The sequence below is a fragment of the Gorilla gorilla genome, chromosome 8, assembly GCF_029281585.2.
Source record: "Gorilla gorilla gorilla isolate KB3781 chromosome 8, NHGRI_mGorGor1-v2.1_pri, whole genome shotgun sequence".
NCBI lineage: Eukaryota > Metazoa > Chordata > Mammalia > Primates > Hominidae > Gorilla > Gorilla gorilla.
This window is the reverse complement of record NC_073232.2, coordinates 103334045-103349810: the sequence shown is the minus strand read 5'-3', so window position 1 is coordinate 103349810 and position 15766 is coordinate 103334045. Positions and strand designations below refer to the sequence as shown.

At 39.7% G+C, this 15766-nt stretch overlaps 1 long non-coding RNA gene across 1 annotated transcript; it reads left to right on the top strand.

The window, feature by feature from the left end:
• The first annotated feature begins 2616 nt into the window (after window positions 1–2616).
• LOC129525135 (uncharacterized) lies at window positions 2617–3940 on the top strand. Its single transcript, XR_008669228.2, has 2 exons — window positions 2617–3377; window positions 3592–3940. It is a non-coding gene; the product is annotated as an uncharacterized lncRNA (long non-coding RNA).
• The last annotated feature ends 11826 nt before the right edge of the window (window positions 3941–15766 follow it).

Genomic DNA, 15766 nt, shown 5'->3' with positions numbered 1-15766 from the left:
AACATGACTGATGCATTAGAAAAGACAGAATAAGTTAGGCTTTGTTAAGACAATAAAACCAAAAACAAAACCCAAAGCTCAGAGATTTAACAGAGTGAAGGTTTATTTTCTCCTCCCTGCTGTATGGGACCACTTTACACATATTGCCCTCAAGGGCACCGTGACAAGAGGAGAGCCCAGGAGGATCCCACAGGCAAGTTCCCTTCCCATTGGCCAGAGCTCTGTCACATGGCCCCAACCTACCCAGTAAGAAATGCAGAGCAGCCCATGGCCAATGAGTTGAGAGTCACAGTGCCCCAGGGAAGGAGATTCTGACCTGGAGATTAGCACACAACTCATCTACTAGAGAGTGCTGTCGGAGCTATAGCTATGGAAGGGAGGGAAAGGAAGCAGGATTGGGCAGAGGGAGAGGTCAAACCTCAGGGTCATCTCAGGGGTTTTAGCTGCTATTGTGGGGAGTTCTGAAGATGAGATAACTTCAGGGCTATTCTGAATTGGGACAAAAGGGCTAGACCTTGGTATCCCTAAGTTGGTCGGTCAGTCATTGGAAAGGATGTGACCCTGAGTGAGGCAGCTCAACTAAAGCAATTTCAGAAGGGATTCACACCTGAGGGCTAAGCACCAGCAGCTGGGGAGTAAGTCCTGCTCACACCCCTGATGGAGGATCAGGGAGGCTCATCTCAGCACTCCACAGTGCGCATGACAGTGTCTTCCGAGCAGGTAGCTCTGAGCAGATTACATCTGAATGTGGCCACGTATGAATCCTCTTTCATCATTCTGGCTTGACATCAATTGCTGGACTTGGCCTGTGAACCACACCAGTTGTCTTGCTAGCAGTTCCACTACGCTCAGGCTTAAAGTACCTTCTTTATCCCTAACTGCTGTAGCTGTCCCTACTGACTACTGCACAGACTCAGGCACTGCTGAGCTCCAAAACAAAACAAAATGTTCCACAAAATTCCTGCTGGCCACTTGGTCAAAGGATGGTCTCTCTTCATCCGTCTTTGCTGAGCTCACTATAAATCATGGATATCTGTCTCTCTTTGAGCTGTCTCTGGCTACGAGGGGCCAGGACCCTTCAGAGAGCCTCTTTCAGGTTGGACTTCCTAATCAGCATCGTGGAACATCCACTCCTCCAGTAATAGAAACCATATTTGATTTTTCTGTTTAACCATTTCATGATCACTACACACCAGTTACACTGGAAACAGTGTAACTCTGTTGAGAATCACCTGTGCAAATTCAGCATTTGTTTACTGGGTCTCCAGTAGCAGAGGATGTTGAGCTCAATCCTCATGTTCAAGAGGATGCTACTAGGGCCTCACTTTTACTTGGTCTAACCACATTCTTTCTGTGGAGGCAATAATAATATGACTGGCATTTACGGCAAAGCGTTTTATACATGATAACTTAATTTTCACAACTGCTCTATGCAGAAGCACTATTTCCTAATTTACATTTAAGAAAGTCAAGGCATAGATAGCTTAAGACACTTCCCCAAGGTCACATGAGGCATAAATGGGGGAATTAGTATTTTAACTCAGGTAGTCTTACTACAGAGTTCTGGCTCATAATTACTATGTTATACAGCTTGTCAATCAATATCCAGGGCTTCTTAAAACTCAGGGATTGATGTGTCCATGGATGCAGGCCCATAAGTCAGCAATGCGTATTTCTACGGAATCCCTCATAAGGGTCATTTAATGCTTTAAATCTAAACCCTGCATGGAAAACCCAATAGGGAACTAAGCCCTAGCCAGGAACTCCCCTTGTGTGCCAGAAAATAGAAATGAGTAAATTTAGAGAGGGAGATTCCCCATTAAAAAAATGACATGCAAATTCATGAGGCATTCCATATTTTTAAAAAATGGAGATATGTATTAAAATATAAATTTATAGAATTTAGTATTTTTAGCATGGGGCAACTTATGACTAGCTTTTGTGAATATGTATTATTGTACCATAAGGCAATAAGGTAGTAAAATACATTTAGACTTGGAGGAGAGACAGCAACCACTCTTTGTGGGTAGGGTGGGACAAGAAGATGGAACTGTCCCCTACCAGCATTGAGTCTGCTCGTTTCTCTCCCAGCACAGACAGGTAGCTATATCCCTGTCCACCCCCATTTGCAAAGGAAGCCTAACTGTCTACACAGTCTCTGGCATCCTCTATGTTCAATTATCTGGTGAGAATGGGGAGACGCTTTATAAACCTGTTCTATATGCTGGACAAACCACTCCTTTGTCTTTAGGTGTAACAATTTGATGGACTTTCTCCACCCCACATTACCTGGGAAATGGGGCTAGAAGGAAGTTTTGTGCCATGTTCCTCTGATAGGAATGCTAACCTGTCACATTGGCCCCAGTATTAGGATACAAATAGCCCAAATGAGGCCATCCACCAAGCTTAGCAAGCCCTGCCTGGTGATAAAATGTGCTTGCAACAGGCAATATCTGGGGGCGATTTGGGCCTGACAGCTCAGCCTCCAAACCACATTTTGCATGTGTCAGGAAAATGAACACCATGTCCACTCCACGTGGTTTTAGCAATTAGACCTTTATTAATACCGCGGAGCAGCTGGAACTAGAAATAGTCTCAAGTGCTTACATTCTCTGAACATACCAATTTCCAGAGTGGGTGGCAGCTGTTGAGGCCCAGGTTTATCCATCTTGGGCCAAAATTCTCATACTCTTGACCCCATGTATTGGGCCTGGACTTTGTGGCTCCCCAAAAACATGGCTACAAAGCTTTGTTCTGAAAAATCAAAGCCTCCTCATTAAAGTAAGCATCTTCTCCCCCTAATCCTTTGTCCCCTCCATTGTCATTGGTTCAGATTTTAGAAAAGAACTACTCTTCCTGTACTTGGGGTTTTGTTTCTCCCCGAGTGGGAGTGTTACTGGTTCATAACGCTCTTACACCTGTCCCCTACCCAAGGCTTCTCCCTGTAACCTTGGGCCAGGCCGGACTTTACGAGAAGACAAGAATTGATCTAACCCAATTGCCTTTCCAGTGAAACAGGCTCTGTTTCCCCAGGCATCACTTACTTATGGGATGGCCGATTTCCATGCCAGGACAGCTCTGGGTATTTTGATGTTCTTTCTTGTATTCCACTTAGATCTGCTCCCTTAATCTGGCCTCATCAGTTCTGTCTCATGTTATGTTCGCTGAACTTAATGAAACATTGATTTTCAAGCAGACAGTTTCCTTGAGTGTACTGGTCATATGTAATCTTCATTTCCAACCACACATTTCCTCATGTTGCTCCAGGGAAAGAAGGGAAACGTCTATTGAAATTAACTACTTCTGTCTAGTCAGGGATAAAGGCCAATTTATTCTTCAAGAATGAAGTCCAATGCTACCTTCTCCAGAAAAATAAGGTATTTATTTTCTCTATTTCTATGAATTTTGTCATATTAGGTATACTTGTGGGTTAAATTGTACTCCTTCCATAAGAGATATGTTAGTGTTCTAACTCCCAGTGCCCCAGAATGCAGCCTTATCTGGAGATGGAGTCTGTACGGATGTAATCAAGTTAAAATGAGGTCATCAGGACAGGCCCTAATTCAATGTGATTGGTGTCCTTCTAAACAGGAGAAATTTGGATACAGAGACAGATGCACACAGAGGGAAGATGATGGGAAGGGACACGGGGAGAAGATGGTCATCCACATGCCAAGGAAGGAGGCCTGGAACAAATTCCCCTTCACAGCACTCAGAAGAAACCAGCCCTGCTGACACTTTGAGTTCAGACTTTTAGCCTCCAGAACTGTGAGACTATACAGTTTTGTTGTTTAAGACCCCCGGTTTGTAGTACTTTGTTACAGCAGTCCTAGCCAATGAATACAGGTATATTACGAGGACTTTAGTCTTTTACTTCTTTTTTCTTTACAAGTTTTTTAAATAGAAAAGTAGAAGTAAGAAAATAAAGCATAAAAAAAGATGTTCAGTGTCCCTGTTGTGAAAACTCCTGCTGATATATACATATATATAGTATATATGATATCTGAAATATATATACACATGCATACATATACAACATACATATACATATATATGTATATAGTATTATATATGCTGAGTTACACCATTCAAAAAAAATTTTTTTTTCAGACAAGGTCTCACTCTGTCACCCAGGCTGGAGTGCAGTGGCATGATCTCGGCCCACTGCAACCTCCACCTCGTGGGTTCAAATGATTCTCCTGCCTCGGCCTCCCGAGTAGCTGGGATTACAGGCACCTGCTACCATGCCTGGCTAATTTTTGTATTTTTAGTGGAGATGGGGTATTGCCATGTTGTCCAGGCTGGTCTCGAACTCCTGACCTCAAGTGATCCACCTGCCTCAGCCTCCCAAAGTGCTAGGATTACAGGTGTGAGCCATCACTCCTGGCCTCAAATATTTTTTAAAAGTGCAAAGAAAAAAGAGAGTGACTAAGAGTGAGCTTCCATGCCTTAACTTCTCTTCTCATAACTGTCAACCATTCTTAACTGTTAACCACTAAATCTCTGTACCCCAAAACTGTTTATACCAGCAACTCCATATCTATTTATCCATCTGTTCTTTATTTAAAAAAAAAAAGTATACAAAAGGGATCCCATTTTACATACTCTTCTTTGCTTTGCTGTTTTCTTTAAATAATATGTTGGAACTCCATCCAGACCAGCACATACCGAGTGTCCTTATTTCTTCATGGCTGCACAGTATTCCACCATGTGCATGTGCAATGTTTCATGTAACAGGATCTACCCAAGAGCCTGTGTTTTCTGCTGGGCTCTGCTAGGGCAGGTTAGGAATGCATCTGAGCACCTTAGGGCGGGTAGGACATTCAGAATTCATCTGCCAGCCCTCTTGTTTTTCACATGAGGAAAACTGGTACACAGAATGGAAGCATTTTGCCTAAAGTGACACAGAAACTTGACAAAAGTAGTTCCTGCTGTTAGGGATGTCAAACATTTTCCATAATTATGTTTTTTTTTTGGTCACCAAAACAATGTAGGGATGTCACAGGCCTCATGTTTGCATATATTTCTTAAAATGTTTTATTTCCATAGGTTTTTAAAGAACAGGTGGTGTTTGGTTACATGAGTAAGTCATTTAGTGGTGATTTGTGAGATTGAGGTGCATCCATCACCTAAGCAGTATACACTACACCAAATTTGTATTATTTTATCCCTCAACCCCCTCCCACCCTTTTCCCCAAGTCCCCAAAATCCATTGTATCATTCATATGCTTTTGCATCCTCATAGCTTAGCTCCCACTTATGAGTGAGAGCATACAATGTTTGGTTTTCCATTCCTGGGTTACTTCATTTAGAAAAATAGTCTCCAGTTCCATCCAGGTTGCTGAGAATGCCATTAATTAGTTCCTTTTTATGGCTGAGTAGCATTCACCATAACTTCTTTAACCATTCGTTGATTGATGGGCATTTGGGCTGGTTCCATATTTTTGCAGTTGTGAATTGTGCTGCTGTAGACATGTGTGCAAATATCTTTTACAAATAATGACTTCTTTTCCTCTGGGTAGATACCCAGTAGCAACATTGCTGGTTCAAGTGCTAGATCTACTTTTAATTCTTTAAGGAATCTCCACACTGTTTTCCATATTGGTTGTACTAGTTTACATTCCCACCAGCAGTGTAGAAGTGTTCCCTTTTCACTACATCCACGCCAACATCTTTTTTTTTTTTAATGGCCATTCTTGCAGGAGAAAGGTGATATCACATTGTGGTTTTGATTTGTATTTCCCTGATCATTAGGATGTTGAGCATTTTTTCATATTTACAAAAAAAAACACACAAAAAAATTTAGAAACAGAATTTTCTAATCTGTCTATAATGCTTCTAAATGTTTCAGAGTTTTAGTGGGTTGAACACATTTTTAAATATGTAAAAATGCAACAAATTCCAAATTGTCACAAGAATTGATTGACATAAAGGGAAACAGAAATATAATAGCTGACTTTAAACAAAAACTTTGGTACAGTTGGTAAATGGGATTTTAAAAAATAAGCATCATGACTTAGTAAGTGCAGCTATTGCTTTTCTTATTTGTATTCACATGCCTTTGTGAGGTAATTAAACTTTTTGTTATTAGCAATTATTGCCACTGAAACCAGCATCAAAATAAGCCAAACATAAACCCAGATCTTCCTATTGCTTTATGTTAAAGCAGTGTCAAATTAAATGTTAAATCAAGATATTTTTAAATCAATGAAGCATTAATATCTACATTTAACTCTTTAAAATATTATTAATTATAACTAATAACAATTTAGCAAAAGCAAATGCTTTTTATTTGGATTTTAAAACTTTTTCATATATGTAGTCATTTATGTTTTTATTTTACATATGTTGTATTATGTACATATTAGTACATTAATACATAGATAAATTTAGGTGTAAAATACTTATTCTAGAGGATGAACACAAAGTTGGTTTTACTTATATGAATGTAAAATCAAACAAAGTTTGTAAAACTGTAAATTAAACTGCCAGCTGATTTCTTCATAGCAACAATAGAAACAAGTAATGAGACAACTTCAAAGTGCTGAGGAAAAATAACTGACACCCTAGAATTCTATTCTCAGCTAAACTAAAATTCAAGACTGAGAGCAAAATAAGGACATCATCAGGCAAGCAAGCACAGATTTAAATAAATTACTACTCACAGTCCCCTGCTGAAAGAATTCCAAAAGCTCTGTTTCTCTGGGAGAAGGCACAGGAAGTGAGAAGCAAAGAGGAGCAGAGACTGGTAAATATTAAATATAAAGGCAAATCTAAACAGGCATTGATCCCAAAACAATATAATTGTGACTAGTTTGGGGTTATAAAAATGAGGTATAACTAACATGCTAGGCAAAGACAGCATGTGATTCAAGAAGGAGTGACCAGAATGAATAGGTACTGTGGTAATATCCAGCAGGAGGGCAAAGATATTGATTAACTTTAGGCTTCATGTCAAAATTCCGGTGTGAAGATGCCAGCAAAAGTCAGTGTTTCATGGAAAGCATCTAAAAGCACCAAGAAGAATGAAAAATAAAATTCAATCTCTAATTTTAACGAAGCTTGGAGATGGCTAAAAGTTGAATCACAAGATAAGTGGAAATGCTCCCTTACAGCAGTGGACATGGAGCAAGGCAGTGCATGGGTGGCAGCATAAAGGGTATCCTGGAGCAAAGTTAGCAAAACCAGCTTCTCAAAAGTGGGCTGTGAAACTTCATCCAGTCAAGTGTGGTGGTTCATGCCTGTAATCCCAGCACTTTGGGAGGCTGAGGCAGAAGGATCGCTTGAGCCAAGGAATGTGAGGCTGCAGTAAGCCATGATTGTGCCACTGCACTCCAGCCTGGGCCACAGAGTGAGACTCTGTCTCAAAAACAAAAGAAAGCAAAACAAAACAAACAAAACAAAACAAAACAAAAACCCTCAATCCAAGAGCAGCGGGAATGGGGCATAAGCAATGGCATCAAGGTCCCCCTGGACCTGACTTAGTTCCAAGAAGAAGAGTTAAAGACAACGGAGGTATAATCGTACAGGTAGGCAAGGCACCGTTCCACATGAAGATCTAAAACTTCCAAGACTGTAGACTTTTAAGAATGTAATCTCAAAATATATGAACCACAAATGACCAGAATCACAAAAAAGTCAAGCAATCCACAGCCACAATAAGATATTTTAATACAATGCTCGATACTAAATAGCTCAAGCAAACAAAATAATTAGTAAACATACCAAAATTTGAAATAACATTTTTAATAACTCGAGCATAACATTTCTGTACTTAACAATTAGAGAATACACATTGAACTTATTTTTGGATGACCACATACTTGGCCACAAAAAAGTATCTAAAAATAAAAAATGAATCAATCCTACAGACCGCATTCCCTTTTCACACGCTATTAAACTGAAAATAAATTACAAAAATGAGACCAAAAAAAGGAACCATATGTTTGGAAATTTTGAAACATTTCTATATAATTAATGAGTCAAAGTAGAAATCATAATGGAGATTTTTAAAATAGACCTGAATGACAAAGGGAAAACAGAACATAGAAATTTTGGAGATGTAGCTAAAGCAATACTTTAGAGAGAAAATTGTAGATATACATACACACATACACACACCTGAAAAGAAGAAAGGTTGATAACTAATGAACACATGTAATCAATCCAAGAAGTCAGCAAAAAAAAACTGTTAATGTAAGAAAATACAAAGGAAAGAAGACACAGATATGGGCAAAAATTAGTGAAATAGAAAACAATTAAGCAACTGAGATGGCCAACGAAGGTCTAAGATGAGAAGAAAAAGAAAAATGGTACAAATGAACCATACTGGGAAAGAAAAATATGTAACACACATTTACAAAAACACGAGACTGCTATGTATGACTTTATGCCACTAATATTTAACTTTTAGATAAAAACATTTCTAGAAAATGTAACTAAAAAATAAAAAAGCTGAATAAACCTATGGCCTTAAATATTTAATCAATAATTAAAAATTTAGTCACAAAAAAAATAGCCGTTACCTCACATAGTTTTGCAGGTAAGTTTTCCCCAAGTTTCAAGAAAAATTTGATTTCTATTTTGTACAATCTGATACAGAAAAAAGAAAAGATTGAAAGTTTTTCAACCCATTATATGATATTAATATAACATTGAAAACAAAAACTGGAAAAGACAATACAGAAGAGGAAAAGTGCAGGCTGATGTCACCTATAAACATGTGACATTTTGTAATCAAATATTAGCAAACTGAAACTAGTAGTGTTTAAAAATATTACATTATGACAAAGCTGGATTACTTAAGAAGTAAAAGTTTAACAATAGAAAAGTTATTACGGTAGTTTACTACACAGACATAATAAAGAAGAACAAAATATGATCACTTCAAAAGGTGAAGAAAATGCATTTGATAAAATTCAATACCCATTAATAACCAAAATATTTTAGCATGTTAGAAATAAAAATAATAACCCAATAAAGTGATCTACCACAAATCTACAGTGAAAGTTATGCTTTGTGAATCTCTAAAATAATTCCAGTTAAGTTCAGGAATAAGGGAAGGATGCCTACTATCAAAAGCTCTTATTTAGCATTGCTTTGTAAGTCCTATTCAGTAAAGTGATAACAGGTAAAGAAATACAATAAAGCAAGATTCAAAAGGAAGAAATAAAAGTATCATTAATTTTGTTTTGTTTTGTTTTGTTTTTTGGGACTTGTTTATTTGTTTTTTGTTTTGTGTGTGTGGTTTTTTTGAGATGGAGTTTCGCTCTTTTGCCCAGGCTAGAGTGCAGTGGGGTGATCTTGGCTCACTGCAACCTCTGCCTCCTGGGTTCAAGCAATTCTCCTGCCACAGTCTCCCAAGTAGCTGGGACTACAGGTGCCTGCCACCATGCCTGGCTGATTTTTGTATTTTTAGTGGAGACTGGGTTTCACCAGGTTGGCCAGGCTGGTCTCGAACTCCTGACCTCAGGTGATCTGCCCGCTGCAGCCTCCCAAAGTGTTGGGATTACAGGCGTGAGCCACAGTATTATTAATTTTATATGCTATAATTATCTAGTTTAAAAAATTCAAAATAAGTAACAGCCAACTATTGAAAGGAATAAGGAAATTCAACAAGTTACCTAATTAAAAACTGATTTTTAAGATGGTCCCCGAACACCTACAATAAATTGTGAGAAAATATCATTTTTCAGAAGCTACTATTTACAGTTGTAGCAAGCACTATAAATACCTCATAATATGGGTAATAAAAATGTATAAATATTTACATAAAAAATTATAAATCCATATTAAATGGCATAAATATAAAAAGGAGGCCTAAATAGAGAGATATATCACATTTACCATAGATAACTATAGTATAAATGGCAAAATTTTTCCAAATTAACCTATTTAGATACACTTCCTTTATCAATTCCAATAGCATTTTTCACAGGAATCCACTATCTGATCCTAAAATACTGGAAGAGGAAAGACTAATGCAAACAAAAACAAATGTGAGCTAAAACAAAAAAAATAAGGGCAAACACCACACCAGCTATTAAGACTTGCTCTTTAGCTATAATAATGTTAAAATCCTGGTATGGGTGTGGGGATAGACAAATGAACCAACAGAATGGTAGAGTCTAGGAACTGATCCACTTATATGTGGGAATTTGTATTTAACAGAAATGATATTTCAGCCAGGCACAGTGGCTCTCACCTGTAATCCCAGCACTTTGGGAGGCTGAGGTGGGCGGATCAACTGAGGTCAGGAGTTTGAGACCAGCCTGCCCAACATGGCAAAACCCCGTCTCTACTAAAAATACAAAACATCAGCTGAGCGTGGTGACGTGCGCCTATAATCCCAGATACTCAGGAGGCTGAGGCAGGAGAATCGTTTGAACCCGGGAGGCAGAGGTTGCCGTGAACCGAGATTACGCCACTGCACTCCAGCCTGGGTGACAAGAGCAAAACTCCATCTAAAAAAAAAAAAAAAAAACACCAGAAATGACATTTCAAACAGCGGGAAAGTCTGGATCATCTTTGACAATTAACTTTCTGCTTGGAAAAAGATAAAATTAGATCCCTACTCATCACATAAGCAAAAGTAAATTCCAGATGGACAAAAATTTAAATGTGAAGGGGAAAAAAATTTAGAATTTTTAGAAAACAATGTGGGAGAATATCTTGAATGTAGAGTTAGAAACAGATTTATTAACTAAGGGACAAATGCCCACAAACCTTGAAAAGACATATAAATTTAACTACATGAAAATTAAAAAGCTATTTATAATAGAACATGACATAAACAAAATTAAAAGGCAAGATACCATTTGTGAGAACATTTTTGAACTCAGATAAGAACTTCAGAATAAATACAACTATAAATTTATAAGAAAAGAACAAAGGATTAAAACCTATTTCTCTCTCTCTCTCACATGCACACACATGCACTACACAACTGGTTAGTAAACATGTAAAAATGCTTAAGCTCATGAATAATTAGAGAGATGTAAATTAAAACAATAAAATGTCATTTGTACTTATTGGATAAGAAAAATTGAAAGCCTCACAAATGATGGTAAGGATGTAGGAACACAGGGATTTCTAATCTAGCATGAGTTCAAATAGGTACGACCACTTGGGAGAACAATTTGTCTCTGCTAAGGAAGGTGCAGAAGTATATTTCCTACTAATTAGCAATTTCACTTCAGGGCATTTACACTAACAAACACGTGTACAAAGATGCATGCACAGGCATGTTCATTGCAATAAACAACAATGACAATAAAGCAATAACTAATTTTACCCAATAGGGAAATGGATAAGTAAACTATGGTATTTCACAATTAAGTTAAAATGAATGAACTAGGTCTACACTGTATCCACACAACATAAATAAGTCCCTAAAATGTACTGTTGAGTAAGAAAAGCCAAGTTGCAAGAAAATTTACAATATGATGCCATTTATGTAAATTAAGAATGCACACAAAACAATAGTAAATATTGTTTTGGATATACAAATATGTACTGAAAGCACAAGATCATGCGTGGAAATGACACACACCAGCTTCAGGCAGAAGTTGCTCTGCAGAGGGGAGGAGGGGAGGGATGTGAGTGAAGGGGGCCAAGGCTTTAGTCTTATCTTTTTGTATTTCTTTTGTTTCAAGTGATCTGAAGTAAATACGCGAAAACGTTAACAGTTGTTTAATCTGGATGGTAAGCATATGGTTGTCTGTTTTATATTCTGCACCTTTCCATATGTACAAAATCTTTCTTAATTTAAAAATTAAAATGTAGAAATATTTTTAATAGCTTAGAACCAGAATTCAAGTCCTTTCCCTCTAAATTGTCTTTAATACAATCAACATTTATGATGTCTCATGAGCCAGGCATGGGAGAGCTAGTTGTTCAGAGAGCTGTGGTCCCATATTCAAAGAGTACAATCTCCTAACAGGGAGAAAGGGAACAATTATTTCTCATTCTTTTCGGTTATCGTTTGATGCCTGTCACTGAGAAAAACAACTGCAGTTTTTCGCTGGAACTAAATATAAATACACCAAGGAAAGACCTGTGTGAAGGGCTTTCCCCAGGGTCACATTCTTGGCTGGCACATCTACAGATGGCAGTCACAGGTTCCATTTGACTGTCAAAATGTCACTGGGTGTTGGTGTCTGTTCTTGTGTGTGTGGCACCACGAGGCCTCTGGGACCTAGGCCATGTCACTGACTGCAGGTAGCAGGGTTCCTCTGCAGCGGCCATGTTCTGTCAGGTGGCCCCTTGGTAGTTGCTACATTGGAGCAGAAAGATGAAGAAAGGAGCTCACATTCTAGTGGGGGAGACAAATATGTAGATCAAGCCATATATATGGTCCAGAGAGGAGGTAGAAACAACAAGCTAAAAGAATGGGGGGTAGGAGGCTGGGCATGATGGCTCACATCTGTAATCCCAGCACTTTGGGAGGCCCAGGTGGGAGAATCACTTGAGCCCAGGAGTTCGAGACAAGCCTAGGCAAAAAAGTGAGACCGTGTCTCTACAAAAAATACAAAAAATTAGCTGGGCATGGTGGCATTGGCCTGTGATCTCAGCTTCTTGGGAGGCTGAGCTGGGAGGATCACTTGAGCTCAGGAGGTCGAGGCTGCAGTGAGCCATGACTGTGTCACTGTACTCCAGCCTGGGTGACAGAGGGAGACCCTCTCTCTCTCTCTTTTTCTCTCTCTCTCTCTCAAAAAAAAAAGACTTTTCAACCAATCAATACAATTTTTAAAAAAATAGATAATTGGGGGTGGGAAAAAATGAGATTGCAGATTTCTTGGTCTTATTTCTGGTCAATGAGTATGTGAAGATCAGCCATTCCAATTCCATTCTGAAGGGTCATGCGGTGTCATCCCAAATTGCTACTGACAGAGAATGCTTTAAGGAAGTGACACAGGAATCTGCTGATTAAACTTAAAACACTATTCTATTCCCCTCTCCCACCTACACCCCGCCCCCCGCCCAATGTCATAGTGTGGCCACGGTGTTATTCCCACATAGACAACAGGGTCACTCAGTGAGTGCAGATACAATCTGGTGAGTAGAGGGGGTAGAAAGGCAGCCACCCAGCCGGGTTAGGGAGGGAGACAGAGAGAGGGGTTCTAGCAGCAGCAGGTAAAAATGTAACAATTACTGGTGTTTCTTAATAAAGGCCTAAATCAAGAAGTAGACATCCCAGCTGAGACCAGGTTGCCTGGGACAATAGCAAATGGATGGCAAAAAGAAGATTTTGAGGCTACCTCACTTTGGGGCGAAGATAAACTACAGATTGAAATCACAATGTGTATGTCTCAGAACTTGCTCTATGATTCCATGGTAGGCTAAATAATGGCCCACAAGGATCTCCAGGTCCTAATCCCTAGAACCTGTGATTGTTTCCTTATATGGCAGGAGGCTTTGCAGGTGTGATTAGATAAGGGTCTTGAGATGGGGAGGTTAGCCTGCATTATCCAGGTGGGTCTTAAATGCAATCATAAATGTCCTTACAAAGCAGAGGCCGAGAGAGATTTGACACAGAAGGAGAAGGTAGCATAACCACTGAAGCAAGATGTTACGCTGCTGGCTTTGAAGATGGAGGAAGGGACCACAAGCCAAGGAATGCAAAGAATTCAGCTCTAAAAGCTGGAAAAGGCAAGAAACTGCATTTTCCCCTACAGCTTCCAGAGGAGCCCAGCCCTGCTGACACCTTGATGTTGGCCTAGTAAAAATGATGATGTTGGACTTCTGGCCTCCAGAACTAAGACAGCATAAATGTGTGTTGTTTGAAGCCGCCAAGTTTGTTGTCATTTGTTACAGCAGCCATAGGAAAGGAATACCGATTTCTTTAGCTGTTTGGATAGAAAAGAGCATTGCAGACATTTGATATCGAGTTGTTGATAGAGTATTCTCCATCAGGTGACAAGATGCTGGCACTAAAGAAGGCAAAAGAGAATATGTCTGAGTGTGTGCATGTCTGTGTGTCTGTGGTATGTCAAGGTCCCTGGGAAAAAGATTGTGGGACAAAGATTTGCATGCAGGTGTTTACTGGGGAGTGCTGTGGCGAAACAACATCTGTAAAAGGGTGGGTGGTGAAGGCTTGAACTGATGGAGAGTTGCATTCTGAGGCAGTAGCACAGAGGCCTCAGCCCAACCCCCAGGGAGCTGTGGAGCTGGGGTAGTCCTTCAAAGATGGCCCAAATTGAGCAAAGGGGCCAAACTTTTGTACCCCTACATTGACTTGTGGTCAGATGCAGGCTATTCCCAGGGAAGGCATTGCAATCTTGAGGCAGCAACCTTTGATCAAGGACAATCCCTGGAGTGAAACTCAGCTATGGGCCATCAGCAGGCCACATTCCCAGCATCTGGGAGGGTATGTGCTTTTGTCCTGAGATGGGTCAGGACAGCACACCACACAGTATCTGCTACACCATAGAAGCATCCCTCAACCCTACTTTGTCGATAAATTTCCTGATGCAGAGATGTAAGGGAAAGTTTCTTATTGACCCTTCTCTCAGGACTTTCCTTCAGAGACACAGTGCGAGTCCCAAGCTAGTGTGATTCTTTTAGAAACCTGCTGACAACAGCTCCGGGACACCTAGGGCAAAGCTGCTGACATAACTCTAAGTGGTTTGGTCTTGGACTGAGGTTTGAAAATAGACCTTCCAATGGACTATTTAGAAAGCCTTCTGAGAAAGCCCCTGAATAAATACCGTAGCCCCTTGCTACATGGGTTAGGATTGTTTTGGCCAGGTTTTCTGGGACTCACACTGTGCCCTGGCTGATAAACTAAGCCATGTAGAAAGCACAGGATCACAGAGCCAAATCCGATCCCAACCATCACACCACACCAAGCATCAGCCAACCCCAGCTTCACACTCCAATGCTGAGGCTGTAGGACACTGATTTCCAGTGAGCCCATACTCTGGAGAGATCCACTGTCAGAACAACTTTAAGCTAATCAAAGGCCTTTGATTTCAGCCTTTGTTGCTCTAAATCCTGCTAAAAGGCCTCATCTGCTTAAATACTGCATTGAATATAATTTAGTGGTACTATAGTAACTTGGAACCTCCCAGGGACTCAGAAGAATCACTCTGAACTGAGTGTGATATCTGAAGGTCTGGGGTCTTGTCCTACTTCTGACAACCATAAACTGTGTGACCTGGGCAAACGCTGCTCTCTGAACCTGCTTTCCTCCCCTGTAGCATGAAGTTGAATAAAATTACCTCTAAGATTCTGTCAAGTCTTAATGCTCAAGGAGTCTGTGGTTCCCCCTATAAGCATGGAGGTTGCAGAGAATGACATGCGTTTGTACAGATGCTTGCACATCCTAGAATCTGCTTTGTTGGGAGAAAATTCCTGCCATCAGATTTCTTTCAAATGGATGAATATATGAATATATCATGCTTATTTGCATCAGCTGCTTTTGCTCAAAACCAGCAGCTCAATATTCCCTGAATCACCAAAATAGATTGCTTTCATCAGCCTGTGAATATTCCAGGGGCTTGTGCATGAGTGGCCATTACAGTTTTAAAAATCCACAGGATTATTTTTTAAGTTGAGCAGAATGGTAGAATAGAAAGCCTGCTAACTTATTTGCCAGAATATTTGCATTGCAATTCATGTCAACTTCTCACCTTGTGACATTGGCAAGCCATTTAATCCCACCGAGCTGCTGATAGAGATGCCAGTCAAGGTCAGCTCTGCTTACCTCACATGGTAACTGCAAATATCAAATGAAATGGAACTCGTGAGAGAACTCTGGAGCCTG